Genomic DNA, 14,128 nt, shown 5'->3' with positions numbered 1-14,128 from the left:
TCCACCATAAGAAATCAAATAACTCTGAAATCTAATGGTAGAAGACAACTCCAAGACAATATTTTTAAAAGATTCATACATAGTTAAATGATGAAGTTGAACAACATTTTTACATAATTATTTTAGATCTCAAAATTGTTTCAGCATTAAACATATTGTGAATCATATTTCTTTTTCCCAAGCACTTTCCTTTCAACAAGATAACTTAATCATTTCTGTACTATAAAAATAATTTTGTTCACTTGAATTTCAAAGGCCACCTTCATATGAATTGAGACATGAATGAGGCAGTTTGAAATTCAACCGAGCAAATTGCAATTTAAAGAACATACATGTTTCGAAATCTAAGAAAAGTAAAATGCCAAGGAGATAAAAAACATGAATCCTAATATGTTCAATGCAGAAAAAGGAAGCAAGGTATTACGTGATGGATGCAATATTTATAGATGAACCAATGACGTACATCGTGTAATTATGCTTACTGTCTATCTTGTCTGGACATCGAAGCCCCTCCGAATTCGACGTTCAAACATCACTCAGAAAAAAAACAACAAATTTGAGTTTGATTCATATAAGAACAAATTGATGTCCCGCCCCCTAGAAATTGTCTACTTTTGAATCACCTGCGAAGAAGGTGAGATTTGGAAGGCTTGAAGTTAAAAAGTTTGATGTGCCCCTCTATATTCATATAATTCCACTCTCAATTTTGCTAAGTTAATATAATCGATTCTAAGTAATGAAGAATCGATTCAAAGCGTTATAAATTAAGAAATGCAAATAATGTTATTCATAGTATTTTCCTAATAATGTTATTGATAGTATTTTTTTATATCATAATAATTTATACTAATAACTAATTATAATTATTAAATTATTCAAAATAATTTATCTCAATAAGGCCAATAAAAGTTGTTCTAAGAGTTCGTTTGATCTTTGATCGTCGTCGACTTTTTAAATCATAATCATTTATACTAATAACTAATTATAATTATTAAATTATACAAAATAATTTATCTAAATGTGGCCAATAAGAGTTGTTAAACATATCATTGGTCCCTAACAAAATTTTTGTTGTTCCTAGAATTTTGACAAATCTCTTTCATGACCTTGCCTGTCCGTCTCGACTTTTTTAAATTTTACTTATGGTTCATAAGACAAAGATGGAAACGCCACAGTATAGGTATAAATGTTTAAGGAACCTAAGAAACTCTAAAAGAAATATTTGCCACAAAGATGTTAATCTTTGATAAGAATCAGAGAACCAAAAACCAAAAGAATCCTCTCTCAACATTGCAAATGCAAATTTATGACTTCCAAAATGTCTACATATGTATTTGGTGTCCCTATATATAGGTATAAATGTTTAAGGCACCTAAGAAACCCAAAAAGAAAGATTCTCCACAAAGATGTTAATCTCTGATAAGAAAAATACAATTTATTTTATTTCCTATACTAATTATTAATCAGGAGATAGTCCTCTATCCTACCTTTTGCTCGGGTCAGCCCATCCCGACCTTCAACTTATGTTAGTTTATCTGGACCTTTAGTCTTAATCTCCGAAAATTCATTTTGGGTCAACCAGTCTCCACCGTCAAACCTAATCTGCCTTAATTTTCGACCCAACCCATTCTGTTTAATTTTTGGTCTAGATCTGTCTGACTATTCCCCATACACGCTGTCTCTTCTCAATATTTGACCTGGTGTGATGCATCTCTGTTGTTAAATTGTCTAAATATTTTTGGATAATTATACTTTGACAACATTTATTTCTAATTGACCTATCTTCATTTTTGTCCACAATATTCTATCTTAACACCTTTAGTTTATCAGTCAACTTAAATTTTTCTCAAACTTAAATTATTATAATCAAACCTCTCTTTAGCCTAAAACATTCATTTCAAATTACTTTTAATAATATAAAAATATTTATTATGATTTTAATTATTGTGATCTATAACTAAAACACAATTCTCATAAAATATTAGGTTTAATCCTTTTCGACATCCCTATTTATGTACGAATGTCTCAATTGGGTCCTCGTTTTCTAAAGTGTATGAAAATGGTCCCTAATTTTGAAAATTGATATCAATTGAGTCCTTTCCGTTAAGTTGGTTGGACGACGTTAAAAAAATTGATGAGTGGATGCTGAGATGACGAACGAACGCTCGTCCATCAGCGAACGAACGCTCGTCCATCAGCGAACGAACGCTCGTCGACCACCGAACGAACGGTCGTCCAGTGTGGAACGAACGGTCGTCCAGCAGTAAGAGGTCGACGAGCGTTCGTTCTCTGGTTGTTTTTATCTAAATCTGTACATTATAGCCAAGTAATCCAACCAATACTTCTGATTCAATCGCTTGTTTGTTGCACAATTTCTTTTCTTGTTTTTAAATAAGTTCCTTATAAAACATTTTTTATACATGAGTAAGATACAGTCTAATTTAAAATTCCTTATTCATGGTGCTCCTTTATTTCCCACTCACGCGCGGGTAATGATTGATGATCCAAGAGACCCCCAGGCTCGAGTACTAGTGCCTACATCTGAAATCCAATTGGTGGGGGAGGCCTTAGGCACATTTATAGCTTGGCCTAAGGCTATGATCATGCCATATTTTGGCCCACCAATGGTATTATATTCTTCTTTTTATTATCTTAAATTTTCAAGTTATAATTAAATGATTCCTAACTTTTGTAAATGTGAGTTGCAGGTCTACCGTCCTGAGAAACAACCAATTGCTCAACCTGTGAATGAGGCTCATGAGGAAGCAGAAGACCATGATGCTATATCCATATTGACCTCCAGATTAAATAAGTTGAGAAAAGGACCGGTAGAGATGTTGTGGGAGTTAAGAAAAATGCATATGAGATCATTGGTGGAGAAAAATGCTCAACATTACATGCATACAACTATGGTGCATGTAAGTTTTTTATTTGTTATTTTTCAATTTGTATATTAGTATTATTACTTTTTAATAAATATACTTAACTTTATTCTTACAGGTACATGGACACCATCGTAGTTGAATCAGGTTGGGCGTCAGTTTATGGCTTTCTTGAACCTCAGACCATTCAACCATCTGGAAACACATTAGATTTCAGAAAATCATATATTCAAACATGGATGACTGAGTCTAACAGAGAGATATATATCGCGCCATACATTGATGCGTATGTGTTTCCTAATTGTCAACTTTTATCAAATTTTAATCAATAAACTAACTCACTAGTTGTCTTTACATGATAGGGGCCATTGGCAACTCATGGTGATCATTCTAAAAAAAGCACAAGTTGTATGGTTTTGTTCTCTTCATAGGAAGATTAAAGCGGAGTTGAAGTCCTTGATACAAACGTAAGTATTACATTCATTCTTATCAATTGATTATGATATTAATATATTAACTTATGTTTCTAATGTTTCAAATTTTTTTAGAGTTGTGACTAGGACCAGAGGACAACAACTTGAAATTGTATATCCTAAGGTTGGAATTTGTTGATCTTTAACCTTTAATTTTCGTAGTCAAATTTAAACCATTACATTTGACTAAGTTCTTTCACATGTTTAGTGTAATAAGCATAATGATTCCTGGGCATGTGGTTACTACATCATGTCATGGATAAAGGCAATCATCTGAGCAGAAATCAGAGGGGAATGGACTGAGGTAGAAATTTACATTTGAAAATCTTACAAATATCAATAAACTTTTGACATTAAAATGAATATAATAGTAAAGTTTCCTTGATTATGCAGCGGTTCAACACTACCTCTCCATTGTCCACTTCAGTAATAAAGACGATAAGAGAGGATTGGGCAGGATATTTGAATAAACATTTTAAATAGCTATAGCTTTAGGTTTTTCCTTTCATGATAGTAACATTTGCTTACTTGTGCAGCTTTTAAACTGTCAATAGATTATTGTGAATAGATGAATACTGTGAATAGATGAATGGAAAACTGGGTTCTTTTAAGTTTTGATGATAACATTAGCGTCTTTTAGTTTTACTATTTAATTAGAATTGATGAATTGATGATAGCATGGTTTAAATTAATTAATTCTGTGAATATATATGAATTGGAAAACTGTTTTCTGTATTTCACGTTTGGTTAAATGAGCTAAACCGAATCAAATCTAAAAAAAAACACTGAAGGTAATGTAGAAGTATACACCGTTCGACGTATAAACATCGACAGTAGCGTCAAATATCGACAAGTTCGACGTTAACCTTACTTTCATCCCCTTATACTTGACGTTAAATATTCCTTTAAATATAAATATTTATTCAAATATTACTCAAAAATTGACGTCCTCTTTGAACTTCGACGTTAAACTTACGTCCCTTCCCTCGTACATAAGACGACAAATCTTACTATAAATATAAATATTTATTTAAATATTGAACATCATTCTCTTTACTAACGGACGTAACCTCACGTCGTTGCATAAAATCGACGTTAGGTTTACGTCAATTCTCGATCGACTCGACGTCAAATTGTCCTATTAACGTCGCCTAGTGATATTCGACGTAAAATCTACGTCACCCGCTATGACGTCGGTCGCGAATTCGTCGTTAAAAGCCAAAAATAACCGACGTAATACGTTGTTTTTATACTAGTGATTCAAGATAGGGTTTGTATTTCTGAAGATTATGAGTTGAAGAGGACAATTCTTGAAGAATAAGGTTTTAAGTTAATTTTGGTCGGGATGAGTGCATAAAGAATTCTAAGTGATGTGGCGTTTGTGGAGTTAATCTAACGGGTCAGGTTTGAAGTTTATATGGAGTGGTTTCTTGGTAGGGAAGGAAAGCGAAGGTGGTGCATCAAGTATAGTTGAACGAAAGATGAAAGCAAGTGTTATGGAATCCAAAATGTTTGATAATTGTAAGGAAAGAAGAGATGATGTTGTTCTTTCATAAATTTGAGGTGTGATCATAAGGGGGAGTTTAATTGTTTTTCTAAATCGTTTTTGGGGGTTATGGTTTTAAAAATAAGTGTTGTGTTTAAGATGGAGAACAAATAGTTATGTGTCAGAAGTGGATCAAGGTAAAAATATGAAATCAAAGGGGTTATGAAAGTCAGAAGAGTTTAACAAGGATAAGAATAAAAGAGAAGATGGATCTTTTAGTGTAAGGGTTTTGGTTGGTGTTCTGCAACAAGTATGGGAATTTTATACCTTGGAGAAGTGGTGCTCACTTTGGAATGGTGTCTAAGAAGAACTAGTGTCAGTAATATCTTTATGGATGGTTCCTGTTGAAGTTGTGTAGTATAAGAAGAAGGTGGAAGTTGGGTTAGAGCAGTAGTGTTTGGACTCAGTGTAATCATAAGGAGAACTACAAGGTTGAAGAATCTCAGAAGAGATTTAGAGGACAGGTTGGAACAGTCTAGTATAAGTCTTTGCAATTAGGAGTGATTTTGGGCATGTTCATTATGAGGAGTAGAAAACAGTGTTGAGGAAATAGGATGACAAGGTTATCATGGAAGAGAAAAGTTATCATGGAAGAGAAAAGTTATCAGGATATTGCAAGGTCATGAAAGTTTTGAAGAGGGTTTTTCAAGGGTGATCATTTTCGGGTTACAGTTGTCATGAAGAAGTGTTCATTGAGTCAACTAGTGAGCAAGGGAGTTTAAGGATCAGAGTAGCGCAGCAAATGATGGTGAGCATGTTATTGTCAGTAATAGGTATGCTTGAAGAGCTTTCATCATTGTGGATTAGTGGTTTGAGGGACGAGTTCTTTGAAACAATATTGGTGTTGTTATATGAGAATGAGTTGAGAGTGTTTGGTAATCTTCAAGAGTCAGAAGTGAGTTTAGGTATGGAGGAAATAGGTATCAGGCAAAGAAGATAAGTGAGCCTATGGTTTCAAGCTACAGGGTTAACTTTAAAGTGAGGAAGTATTAATGGATTTGGAACAGGAAGAGTGGGTCAGTGGACGAAGGAGATGATTTGAGCTATGGTTTTGAGTTATAGTGGCAATCTAAAGGTAAGGAAATGTTAACTGATGGTTCGAATAAAAAGAAGATTCAGGTTCTTGGTTTAATAAGGATTGACTAAGAGTTGGTTGAAGAATACGAAGATTGGGGTCTGTAGTAAAGTTGTAAAGCAATTTCATTAGAATAGTGAAAATACTATAACTAGTGGGTTTCTCAAAATGGTTGAGAAAGCGTAGTTTGGACAATCCTAGTTTGAGATGTATCATAAGTTGGCTTGATATTGATCAAGCTAGTGATCTCAAGTCAAAGAGGTTACCAATCTAAGTATGATTACAGGCTAGTGGATCAAGAATTGCATATGGTTTAGGTCAATGAGATAATGAAGTGAAGATAGAGTACTCAAATTTGTTTTGTCTCTACGACGGAGGAGAGTTTTAACTTGGTAATGAGATGGTATAATTGGAAACTATACTACTCAAGAGTGTAAATCAGTAAAGTAATGTGAAGTCCTCAAAATGGATATGGTTGAAGATGATCAAGAGCATAACGGTTGGTGGATTAATCAGAAGTGGTAGTGATCAAGTCAGTGGTATGGTGGGTCTTAGAAGAAGCAAGAGGAGGTAAAAGAGTACCAGTCAAGGGTTGATTTGAAGTCAAGACTAGTATAGGTTTTAGAAGAGTTTTACAAGAAGCGGCGAAGGATATGTGAGGGGTTGGCAGTGTGGCAAACACAACATGGTTGGTTAGCTGAAGGAGAGATTCTTAAAAGTTGAGGTGTTGGGGTTCAAATTTGTTTTGAGAATAATAGCTAGACCAATCTACACTATTGAACACTAGAGCATTTTAGCATAGAGGCAAGGTTTTTCATATTAGTAAGATTGTTGGGGAATAATATCTTTGTCAAATAGGAGGTTGTATTAGAGAATGTGATGAGAATAGGTTGTTCCTTCTATCTAATAAGTGAATTTTTGAGGACGCAAAATTTTTCTTGTTGAGGAGAATGTGAAACCCCAGAAAATGGTATTTTAGAAGTGGTGGTAGTCTAAAAATAGTGACACTTAATTATTTTAATATTAAACGCTTTTATTATAAATAGTTTTGTTATAAGCGAGTTTCATTATTTTAAAACGTACCATCTCTCTAGAAACCACTTTTCTAGAGTTTTCTACCTTCTCTCTAAGAGTTCTTGATCTCAAGTCGTTTGTTCGACGATCAGGAAGTGTCTAGGCGATCCTGGTGTTGAGGGCTACAACTCCTACCGATCAATTTCCTGTTTTGAGCCGGTAAGTTATTCCCCCTCTTTTTCCGTACATTCTTGGACTGTGATCATGCAACGATTCCTGTTTGCATGTATCTAGTTGTTTCTCTTCAATTTCTAGCTCAATTTGGGTTCTAAGGTTGGTTTCCTTTCACAAATTGGTGAGTTGTAGGTTTTTGTAGAATTTCCTTGCGACGCAAACTTTTGTTGGGGATTTCAGTGAGTTGCGCTACGTTTCTCTAAGGTAAAGGAAGCTAGATTTTTGTTTTAATTAGTAGTATGACATGTGTGTGTGATAAATTTTGTGTTATGGTGTTATTTGAGTTGAATCTTAGGTTTTGAGTAGATTAAAGTATTTGTTTTTTGAATGCCAAATCATGAAACTGTGAAATGAGGGTTGTGAACTGAGTTGGATGGTGTGTGCAGCTGTAATTGAACATATTAAATGTGAGTAGTCTCTTATAGTAGTGATTAGATAGAAAGTGAAGTGAATTGTGCTTGTTTAGAGTCATTTTAGAGGAAGTGAGGTAGTGGAAATGAGAATTGGAGGTCAAGGGCTTAATTGGTCTGTTGGGACAGTTTAGGTAAGTCAGATGTGACTTGTTTGAGTCATCAAAATGGTCAAAAATATGTACAAAGTGGTAGAATGGATTTTGGGTCTTTAAGTTGAGAAATTTGATGTTCTAGAATAGGATTTGGTTCATAATCTCTTTAGATTGGTGGTAGGAAGGTTTAGAATCACTTAGACAAGTCTAATTAGGTATATAACAAAATATAGGGGTGTTAGAAGTTGGGAAAAATAGTTAGAATTGGTGAGTGGTGTATGAGTTGCATTATTCTGCAGAATTTCGTTCTGCAGATTATGTAGACTCGTTGTGTTGATAGTTTCGCACAACGAGTCCTTACAACGAGGTGCTCTCTGTTCAGTCAATCGCACAACGAATTAGTGCACTGTGTGAGTGACTGGAGAGGGTTGTTCTCTGTCTGATGATTCACATAGCGAATCTGGGCACTGTGCGATTGATGTTGGTTTGGAATCACTATCAGATTAAATTTGAATAGCGAAAGGGGGCGCATAGCGAATGAGTGAGGGTTTTGGTCTCTGTTTGGGCATTGGCATAGCGACCTGGGTGCGCTATGTGAGGGGCTTGAAGTCTGGTACCTCTGTGAGTTAATTCGCACAACGAGTTGTGTCGCTGTGTGAGAAACTCCTAGTCTCGCTCTGTGAATGGGCTTGTGCGAAAGTTCTGAGTTTAGTTTACTATCTTTTTCTATCATCTTGTGTTGTACTATGTTGGGTGTTGTTTGGTTTATGAAGTATGTTTGAGAGTGTTTTGTATTATATAAAAGAGGATAAACATGGATGTTAACTACACATAAAAGTATGTGATTCAAAGGTATGAATGGTGATTTAAAGCGAATGAAAGTATGTGGTTTTAAAGTATGGTTGATGGATGTAATTTCATGATCCTCACGGAGAGGTTTCATGGTGGTGCCCTGTGTAAGTTTAGAATGATTTGCAGGGAGCTCAGTCTTGGGGGTTTTCCTGAAACTCCAATGGTCTTTCATTCTCAAGTAGAGACACTACAAGAAACACGCGTATTAGTGGCGGATAATTACCGACGATCAGGTGTCCTTCGGTAATTTGCGTCTGCCGTAATATACCGGCGGATACGAGCCTTCGGTATTGTACACGATGACTTAACCCAAATTTTGGTATTCCCTCGCTCATTTGCAATTTCAGCAGTTTCTTTCCCCCAAATTTCTCTCTTCTCTTCCCCGAAATTGAAATCTGAGGGCATGTGAGGGTACCTCCAAATTTCTCCTCATTCGTTTGGTTCCCTTTTGTTTGCGCATCATCGGTCCCTTCCATCTTCTGTTGGCATAGTAGTGTTGTGAAGAGCGCGAGCATTTCCGGTGGTTGAGCGTGTTCGTGCAATCTAGGAGGGTGCCTCCCTATTAAGTTCACAATCATTCGCAGAGGGAAACACCTATGATGGCGACAGTGGCAGAGCTAGAAGCGAAGACCTACTAGTGCCACGAATGCGATATGAGTGTGTCCACACCTCCTTCCACGAACTAATGGCCTCTCCCTTCTCCCAAAACAATGTCGAATCACCCCTCTTTGGCGTCGTTTTCCACGACGCGCTCTTACTCCTCTCCCCCAAGCCCCTCTCCGCCAAACCCTACCCTCTCCCCTCCGTCAATGTCACACCCTTGCTCATTTTCGCGCTCGACCCCAATGGCGTTGTTTTCTGCGCTATGTGCAAAGACCAACTTTCCTTCTTTGACGCTGAGGCCAAACAGTTGCCCTGCAAACGCCTCTACCATGCCGGTTGCATCACACCGTGGCTCGACCTCCACGCGTAGTGCCCGTTGTGCAGGCTCCGCCTTGAGGAAGAGGCGACATAGGAGGAGGAAGACGAAGGTGACGACGTGGTGAGGGAGATCTAGAGGGAGCCTTGAGGTGCCCAAGTGCCTTTGCTAGAAGGTGGTGCTCTGTCTTTTCTTTTCTTTGTCTTGCATCGCTTTTTTAGTGCTAAATTAGACCAGAATGTTGCTCTGATCAACTAGCTTCATTGTAAAAACTCTAAAAATGATAAATTGAAAGAAACTTACAATATATATATATATATATATATATATATATATATAAAGAAATTCAATTTCTCTTGCTATTCTTCTCCAGTATAATTGCTAATGGAGAAAGTCTTCTACCAGATCCTCTATGTAAACATATATTTTGCTGATTATATTGTGATAATTGTGAGTTTGAAACTCCAATTTCAGTTAGAGTTCGAGATGACCATTGGAGAGATAGAATTTTGGTTCGGTTAATGTGTGTGTTGTAATTGTTGAAGAGTGTTATTGATGACCAATCCTAATTGTGTTTTTCAACTGGGATCTTGAAATTTGAAGGTTGATTTACTTGAAGGAGGGAATACGTTATGATTACTGAGTTGATATTACATAATTCAAGATTGCTGAAACTTGAAATTTGTGGTGGTTTGTTTTTCTTCAAAACTATTATGAAATTGATGTTTGTAGTTGACCTGAAGCTGGTTTTCCTCCCTCCAATTGAGTTGGGGAGGGGGTGTCAGCAGACTAAAGGCGATTTTATCTTTATGTGCTAGAATGGAATTTGATCTAAGCATTTTAATTAACAGCTTAATGAATAAATATTTTCTTTAGATGAATAATGAAGTCTTATGTCATTTGATTTGATTTAATTTGAGGTAAGCCCAGTCCTAATATCTAGCTTTTACGAAGTTAGGCTCTGATGTAAATTCATCTTATATTTTGAAGGAGTGTAAGTGTTTGTGTGCATTTTAATTAGGACATCTCCAAGAAGATTCTTGTTGAACATTAAGATAATAGGGCATTAAGATGTGAATGCACACTTCAAAGGACTGATCACATAGGCATAGGCATTTTTGCCCTTGTACTAACTATTCTTCAAGTTTGTCACTGATCCATATCTAACCTTGCCTAGATAATTTTCTACATAAATTATGATAACAAAAGGAATTAAGAAAAATATTTTAATTAAGGTAAGGTTGGTACGCATATTTGTGGTCATTAACATAGTGTTGGGGATGTAATTATTTAACTGTGTTATGCATGATCATCCAACATCAATGCAATGTTCTTTCTATTTTTTGAATGCTATATTTAACTCAAATCAATATATAATTAACTCAAATCCATATATAATTAGATTCAAAATAAAGACTATCTATTAAATTGAAAATTTATCATGTTGTGTTTGGTGTTCTTTAACAGGTGTAATTTTGTTTTCCCTTTGCTAAAGGAATCCAAATATAATTTTTTTTATTAATTACAATTACGACATGGTATTTTATTGTATTGTTATTTCATAGTTATTTTATTTATATATTGTTAATACTTAAATTTATTTCATATATAAGGTTAATAGTCAAATCCTTGCAGATTTTCATAAAAGAATAAATATTTATTTTTGATTTTATTTATTCGAGTGTCCCATTTATATATACTGGTTTTTTATTTCCTTAACTTTGTTAATCCCTCTTATTACAAACTTCGGTTCCTTCACAGTATATACCAACAGGAAGTGATTCACTACAAAAAAGAAGGGCATTACCGAAGGCCAGAAGCCCTCGGATGTAGCCCAAAACCGTCAGTAAAAGGTAATTACCGAAGGCTTATCGACGGCCAAAGAGCCCTCGGTAAATCGCTTGTCGCTAACATTTACCGAGGGCTTTTGACCTTCGGTAATTACCGAGGGCCAAAAGCCTTCGGTAATTACCGAGGGCCAAAAGCCTTCGGTAATTACCGAGGGCCAAAAGCCTTCGGTAATTACCGAATAGCTGAAAAAAAAAGTATAATGGAGGGTACTCAGTCAAGGGTCTGGTAATCGTTTACACCAACCCTGTAAACGATTACTCGAGAGAAAATTGGAATTTGTACAGAAAGTCCAACACAGGTACTCAGTCAGGTGAACAGGGGTCACCATTGAAAAAAAAAGTGACTTTTAGGCACTTTTGCACTTGTCTTAGGCTGTTCCTTGTGTTTCAGTGGTGGGAGAGGGAGGTTAGTGATGTGATTATGTCCCAATGATGGAGGAAAGTGATGTTTTGGCACCCCATGATGGAGGAAAGAAACAATGTTTATGAGATGAGCAACTTGAGTGAGATAACATGCTGTCAACTTTGACCTTTGCTGGCTATTTTACTGATAACTTTTCCCACCGACCTCCAAATGATGTGATTCTTTTTTTATTAGAAACTAGACTCAAAAATCTTTCCAATGACTACTAATTTGTAATTTTTGGACATTTGAGTTGGTACAGTTTATTGTTTCAAGTTAGCGTTTCATATATTTTTGCCAACTCTGACCTTTGCTTGTTCTTTTGCTCATAACTTTCTCCACCGAACTCCAAATGAGTTGATTCTTGTTTTGTTGGAATCTATACTCAAAGACCTTTCAAATTATGCCTTAGAAATCAAATTTACACCTTCTTTGACACTGTAATCGATTACACGGACACTGTAAACGATTACCCGAGAGAAAATTGGATTTTGTACAGAAAGTCCAACACAGGTACTCAGTCAGGTGAACAGGGGTCACCATTGAAAAAAAAAGTGACTTTTAGGCACTTTTGCACTTGTCTTAGGCTGTTCCTTGTGTTTCAGTGGTGGGAGAGGGAGGTTAGTGATGTGATTATGTCCCAATGATGGAGGAAAGTGATGTTTTGGCACCCCATGATGGAGGAAAGAAACAATGTTTATGAGATGAGCAACTTGAGTGAGATAACATGCTGTCAACTTTGACCTTTGCTGGCTATTTTACTGATAACTTTTCCCACCGACCTCCAAATGATGTGATTCTTTTTTTATTAGAAACTAGACTCAAAAATCTTTCCAATGACTACTAATTTGTAATTTTTGGACATTTGAGTTGGTACAGTTTATTGTTTCAAGTTAGCGTTTCATATATTTTTGCCAACTCTGACCTTTGCTTGTTCTTTTGCTCATAACTTTCTCCACCGAACTCCAAATGAGTTGATTCTTGTTTTGTTGGAATCTATACTCAAAGACCTTTCAAATTATGCCTTAGAAATCAAATTTACACCTTCTTTGACACTGTAATCGATTACACGGACACTGTAAACGATTACCCGAGAGAAAATTGGATTTTGTACAGAAAGTCCAACACAGGTACTCAGTCAGGTGAACAGGGGTCACCATTGAAAAAAAAAGTGACTTTTAGGCACTTTTGCACTTGTCTTAGGCTGTTCCTTGTGTTTCAGTGGTGGGAGAGGGAGGTTAGTGATGTGATTATGTCCCAATGATGGAGGAAAGTGATGTTTTGGCACCCCATGATGGAGGAAAGAAACAATGTTTATGAGATGAGCAACTTGAGTGAGATAACATGCTGTCAACTTTGACCTTTGCTGGCTATTTTACTGATAACTTTTCCCACCGACCTCCAAATGATGTGATTCTTTTTTTATTAGAAACTAGACTCAAAAATCTTTCCAATGACTACTAATTTGTAATTTTTGGACATTTGAGTTGGTACAGTTTATTGTTTCAAGTTAGCGTTTCATATATTTTTGCCAACTCTGACCTTTGCTTGTTCTTTTGCTCGTAACTTTCTCCACCGAACTCCAAATGAGTTGATTCTTGTTTTGTTGGAATCTATACTCAAAGACCTTTCAAATTATGCCTTAGAAATCAAATTTACACCTTCTTTGACACTGTAATCGATTACACGGACACTGTAAACGATTACCCGAGAGAAAATTGGATTTTGTACAGAAAGTCCAACACAGGTACTCAGTCAGGTGAACAGGGGTCACCATTGAAAAAAAAAGTGACTTTTAGGCACTTTTGCACTTGTCTTAGGCTGTTCCTTGTGTTTCAGTGGTGGGAGAGGGAGGTTAGTGATGTGATTATGTCCCAATGATGGAGGAAAGTGATGTTTTGGCACCCCATGATGGAGGAAAGAAACAATGTTTATGAGATGAGCAACTTGAGTGAGATAACATGCTGTCAACTTTGACCTTTGCTGGCTATTTTACTGATAACTTTTCCCACCGACCTCCAAATGATGTGATTCTTTTTTTATTAGAAACTAGACTCAAAAATCTTTCCAATGACTACTAATTTGTAATTTTTGGACATTTGAGTTGGTACAGTTTATTGTTTCAAGTTAGCGTTTCATATATTTTTGCCAACTCTGACCTTTGCTTGTTCTTTTGCTCGTAACTTTCTCCACCGAACTCCAAATGAGTTGATTCTTGTTTTGTTGGAATCTATACTCAAAGACCTTTCAAATTATGCCTTAGAAATCAAATTTACACCTTCTTTGACACTGTAATCGATTACACGGACACTGTAAACGATTACCTGAGAGAAAATTGGATTTTGTACAGAAAGTCCAACACAGGTACTCAGTCA

The sequence above is a fragment of the Vigna angularis genome, chromosome 4, assembly GCF_016808095.1.
Source record: "Vigna angularis cultivar LongXiaoDou No.4 chromosome 4, ASM1680809v1, whole genome shotgun sequence".
Lineage (NCBI taxonomy): Eukaryota > Viridiplantae > Streptophyta > Magnoliopsida > Fabales > Fabaceae > Vigna > Vigna angularis.
This window is presented reverse-complemented; position numbering follows the sequence as displayed.